A 6,159-nucleotide genomic window follows, 5' to 3' on the forward strand; every position below is an offset into this window, starting at 1 on the left:
GGGGATACCATCCAGAGCACTTGCGAGGAGAGATCGCGGTGCCGTAGCGATTTGCTCGTGCTCATGGAGTTTGCGTTAAACAAAGCAGTACATACCACAGATTTACGTCACAAAAATAATCACGTAAGCCCTCGGGCGCCTTTGTCAACGCAACGAAGCGGTGCAGGTGTCGGTAGACAATCGACTTGCTGTATCAGCCCTGCTGCGCTTCGTAGCAAAATTGGTGACGTTATCTTGATGAGTTTGGGCGTCATGCGAAGGGTGCGCGATGCTATGGCAATGAGCGAAGGCAAGAAAAGCAACACGCCAAAGCTAGAAATACGCGAAACACACAAAAAATCGTGGATAAATGGTTGAACCTTCAGCGGTCTATAAGACCAAGTTGTGACCGCACTACATTTGACGTCGCGAAAAAGGGATAAAGTTGTCATCAGAATATCTCGAAGATAGTACACGCATCCAGCGTTCTGCGTGATCATTCTAAATCCATACCACGATTTCGATCTAGATAAGTTGTCGAATGTGAAGAGCTCTTTTGCAAACAAAGCAATGTTTCTACCAGCCCTGTAGCTGAGATAACCTCTCCACCATTGCACCAAGCGATTTTATAAAGATTGAGGTGTTTGAGCCTGGCAGTGCAATAACGAAGGTCGGTGAACAAATTTGAGATCTAGCTAATATAAGCCTCAGCCACACGTTGTGACTTTTGATGAGAATTGGTGTGGCATCGCAACCGAGATGGCTGCCACGGCACCAGGGCGAGTGGAATGGAAAACTCCACCAGTTATCCCGAACTGACCGGCCCCTGCAGACCGGCCGGTCCACCATCTATTACACGTGAAAGTGGTCCATCTGTTGCCTATAGATCTGTGCCGGCAGATGTCTACCCACCTGCGACTCGCTCCTCGCGCTTACAATCCAGCGCAACATCTCCATCATCCCCTAAAGAGAAGCGGCAAGACTGCTGGTCGCAGCGTGCTACTCAGTAGTGGGAGGCAACCAACCCTGTGTTAAAAGAATCTAGATTGTTATCTGTTATAGCTGTCACATGGAGACGAGCAGTTTGTTAACTACAGATTCTCAAGATGATGAATTATCATCCCAAAGTTTGCGTCGTATGGACATGAATAATTCAACAATGCAATGACATTTGGCGAATGTCCTGTTCGCTAAAGCTGTCCAGTGAAGCCTTAAGACCCATCAGACGGCGTGTTTCTTTCACCCAGTGTCCGAAATGAGTCATTTATCCAGTGGCAGTTTTCTCAACTCCCAAGATCCACAAATCATCGCTCATGAAGAATACGGTACTACTCAATCGCTGTGTTCCAGGCGCAGCTAACGTTTTTAGGAAAGAAGGGCACTGTGGGTTGGAAATACTCGCAGCGCGACTTTGCTGTATTTTATCGTCTTAAGTGCAATCAGAAGGCCCATTCACATAGGTCTACACGATTGCAGGGAGTATTTCGGACGATTTAGTAGCTTAATTGCGACGCAATTTAAGCAAAAGTCTCTTGCGCTTGTAGTCAAGTAGGCTGTGCTGCTTGAGTTAACTCTAGTTTACTATTATCGAGCTAGACGTCGTCGTATGTTCCGCGACGGCTTGTCGAAACACTTTCTGTTGAAGAAAAGTGCAGGGAGTTTGAGACTCGTGCAGCGCAGAGGATAAGCACAATGAACGCCTCTCTCTTGGGTAACGGCTAGGCCGTTTATCGCCAGATCAGGGCGGCAGTTTTTGGTCAGAACTCGAAGATTAAACGGAACGGAGAACAGTGCGTCCTTGCCGATGATTTTATCAATCGCGTCCGTTGCCGAGCAAGTGCTTTTGGTGGATCTCTTTGGGCCATTTGATTTGGTATACAGAATCAGAAACTTGGCACAGGTACGTTCTGAACAGCAGGTAGAGACTAAAGTAAAATATAGGCGTAGTGGTCGCGTGGAGGGGTCACTTTTGCGCAGTGTCTTAAACTACAAAAATATTAAGTGTATTTTAATGTGTGGTCCACATCGTAGTAGGAAAAAGTATGACACGGCAAGTACTTTAATTGAATGCTATTCAGCCATGCACATTTGGCAAAAATGTTGATTTTAACATTACAAATATTGTAATGGTCAATCTTAACAAGTTTTGGTATCTCGGTGTCTATTAAAGGTATGAATTTCCAAACCAATTATACAGGGGCTGCTGCCAGCCGCATCTGAAGAAACACTTTTATCAAATGAGGTTCTCAATTCTTCGAGTGTTTTTATTGATGACTCTACCATTTCGGATGATGAGCTCAGCTCCTTCGCTGCTGCTAACCATAACAGTACAGTGATGTTATCGTCCTGCAATTCCTTGTACACACACACTAAGGACTGCTTTCTCAACAGTATTGAGAAAAAGTGAGAATCGTATGTGACTATTATTACAACTTAATTCATCGCAAAAAAATATGGGTTTTCTTTGCTTCGCAAGGTGGACAATTCACACAGTGTTGCCACTCAGTGAATGAATTTCATTTTGACTGAGGCGAACAATCCGAGTAAACATTAATAGCTGAATCTTTTCATTGCAACTATGGCTTTTATATATAGTAGATTTTTAATAAAGCGCTTTGCATCTTGCAAAGATGAAGCCTTGGTGCAAAGCATCAGCGTATGTCGCTCGCCGAGGTGGCACCCAGAATGGAGCCGAGAGCCTCTAACTTAAAACGATAACTTATTTTGCCTTGCTATTTCAGAAGTCACAAATATTTATGATGTTCTTTGTTAAAGCTAACGCAATAGATGTACATTTTTTACACACTATGATAAATAGATTATTAGATTGACGTGAGCCTAACAGCCCACCTGAATCGCGGACCTCTCTTTAGCGTATCATCTTCTATTTACCAAAGTGTCGGTACTCACGAATATTCACAACTGAATAAACGTGTAACGTAAACGTTGTTCAATTATACAGTATTGCATTTTGCACAATTAAACTGAAGTGTGAGTCGCTTGAACACAATAAACAGAACTGACTCCGTTAAAGGTTTACCCAAGAGAATGCAGTGCAAAGTCGCTCCGATTTGTTTCTGACTAAAGACTACGACAAACAGACGTGAAGTTTCGTCCATTCTATTGTGATCCCAACTTAGAGCTGTGAACACTTGTCCAGATAAGAGTTAACCTCGAAACCTCGATCCGTAGATGCTTATTTTTTGTATCATCCGATATACAATCCGAAAATCTTGACATATCGTCGCTTATCTCTATCTGTCAATTTTACACTCTGGGCATTGCAGCTAACTTCCGCTCCATCCTCACGACTTTTGCTCAGAGCACTTAACGATATAATTGCTAACAATCTTAGACATTTCCATGACCAGCTCAACGCTGCCGCAACTTCGTGCGCCTTTCAAAAGCACATCTACCTATAGCAAAAGTCGGATAATGACTTATTAAACCTATGAAACGTGCAAGACACTCCTTCCCTTCGACTTTCAGTTAATCCATTGTCCATAGCATTTAAGCTAAAATCGCGCATTGAACTTTGTAGGTCAAGCATATATTGACGTTACAGTCGATCATTTGCTTCACTGCAGCTGTTTGTAAGGCTTTAAGATGGGTGAGAAGGTGCATTTTTATAATCCATTGCGAATTGAGTACGGTAGTCTTTGGCACTCTCACCAGAATTCAGTACCCAAGGTACATCTCTTCATGAGAGATGTACCGTGGCAATCTTACATGTTCTCACCATGAGGAGCGCGATTATGGTATCTGTATTTGGTAGCTTGAATGCCTTCGTGTACTGTCTACTTTTATAAATAGCTGCGTGTCGTACATAATTTACGATGCATCTAGATGTCCAAATACGCTCCATGATCTAACAAACCCCAATACGATGATTCCACAACCGGCATCCTGTGGCTGTGAGCTTAATGTTTTGTAGATAGCGTCGCATCCTTAAGATCTAAGGCTCACTGATTTCGACATTCCTCAGATATAAAAAAATTGTTCCGGTCGACCATTCTTCACCAATTGAATCCCATGATTTGCCAGCAAATCGTCTGTGAAATGACCCTATATGGTTCTGGACCCTTCGTTTCAGTCGCAAAAAGAGGAATGGTAAAGCTGAACATCAGTGTTTGGTTTTGCCATCGTTTGCAATAGCTGTGGGAAACATGGTGCTGCTTGTCAAATCACTTTTCCCATAAAGGTTGGTCGAGTTCTAAGCCTTAACCGCATTTATAGACCATCCCCCTCCCGTGCCCAACGGAATCGCACAGTATCGGAGCTGTGTCCCGTATTCGATGCGATACTCACCACTCTTCTAAGCGAGACCGGGTGGACGAGGAAGCTTTTGGAGCAGATTCTCGTTGACGAAGTTCGTAATATCGGGACAGAAGTCGCTAACCAATGCCCCCGTTGAGGCGACATTTTGATCTCACACGCACAACTACTTGTCCGGTATCGTATAAATACTTACCACGCTGGGATTGCCGCGCTTACAGCGCTATCGCACGTGAGTGAATACTCACGTGCGCTTTATCCTATTTGAGCCCGACTGTTGATTCGTTAAGAGCAAATTTGAATTTATGATTATCAACGCCTCTCTTGTCCGTAGGGAAAGTCCAGTCTTTGACCTTAGAGGAGCTTGTGTAACGGGGAGTCCCCGTCCGTATGCACGCACATATTGAGAAAGACTTCAATCAGTTGACACGCCTAACCGCATGTTGCTCATTTCCAGCGAGCTGTTAATTTACGTGAACGAGGAAAGGTATAGGGGCATTTATTATGGCCAATAGACCTTAAAACCTCCCTGAACTGATAAGTGCCTCCAATTTTGATAAAACAGAATTGAGGGATATACAACTACGCAAGATTCAGAAGATTAATGTTAACCACACACAGATGTATGTGATTCACGTAAGATGTGTAACGGGACTAAACCCATCACAATTTGACGCTTAAAGTAGTCGACTTCATTCTATCGAATTCTGTTTGAGCACATTCTGCTCCTTCCGACGACTGTTTATTTTTATAGCCAACAAAACGCCTTTAGCCCTCTCCATGGTCTTGAACCGCTATTCATGCTATACCCTTGGAGCACCCAGAGACAAAAACTTCTTGCGTTTCTTTAATTACATCCTGTTTCGGATTTGGTCGCTGAGTTGACTACTTGTAGCGGCCTTGCCGTGTGCCTCGCACAGAAAAATCCTTTACTCCTAAAGTCCGCATTGAAAAACATCCAGCTCACTGGCTATTTTTCACCCAAGTACAAAACAAATTGCTGTTTTCGTATTATTCAAGAGTGTCTAGATAAAACAGGACTAGCATAATTAGATACTAGTTTCACTGTCTTCTTGTCTACAGTAATAGAACTAGATTAATGCATAGTGTGAGTTAAACGGAGTACGTACTATTCTATCGCGTTTTGTGCAATTGCGCAAGATAAACTCCGCTACAACTGTAAAAGATACACACTATACTTTTGTGAAAGCGTGAATTAAGAAATATCAAAATATTGATACTCGTGGGGCCTATCGGGTTTTCTTGAAGAAGACATGTGGGCTGTAAGTCTCATGTAAAGCAATATGATAGCTTAATTTTTGGATAACACATGAAAAATATCACTTTCAAACAAAACATAGCGAGAATGAAAAGAATATTCCTTTCTTCAAATTAATAGAAAAATACCCCTCCAAAACAAAAAATGATAAAAAAGCAAAAAAATGTACTTAGCAATAAATATTTTGCGACAATGGCAAAACATACATGCAAAAAAAATGTATAGAAAATTTATACTTTTAAATAAATTCTTTTACCACGTACAATCTTTGGTGAGCCTTGAGGAGATGGTTAAGATGCAATGCAAACAGAGAGATGGCGCGGGCTTGTTACAAATATGGGAGTCACTAGATAGACTGGAGAAATAGTGTGTACACAGTTCAAAGTCTTGGCGTAAGTCGGTACTACTAAGTGCACCCTAACCCACAATAAAGCTAGTAAGTCCACCTTAATACAGCTCGTATGGGAGTCTCATCGTACCCCAGTCTTCGGATGGTAGGTGAGGCGGCTCGGCGAATAGAGCAAAATGGGGTTGAGCCTGTGGTGTTTTCACCGAAGTAGATACGGTGCTTGGCTTTCAGCCATCGCATCGCGAACGTGTCGTAGGACACTCAGTCTGGTAGACAA

This window comes from Plasmopara halstedii, assembly GCF_900000015.1.
Source record: "Plasmopara halstedii genome assembly, contig: Scaffold_526, whole genome shotgun sequence".
Taxonomy (NCBI): domain Eukaryota; phylum Oomycota; class Peronosporomycetes; order Peronosporales; family Peronosporaceae; genus Plasmopara; species Plasmopara halstedii.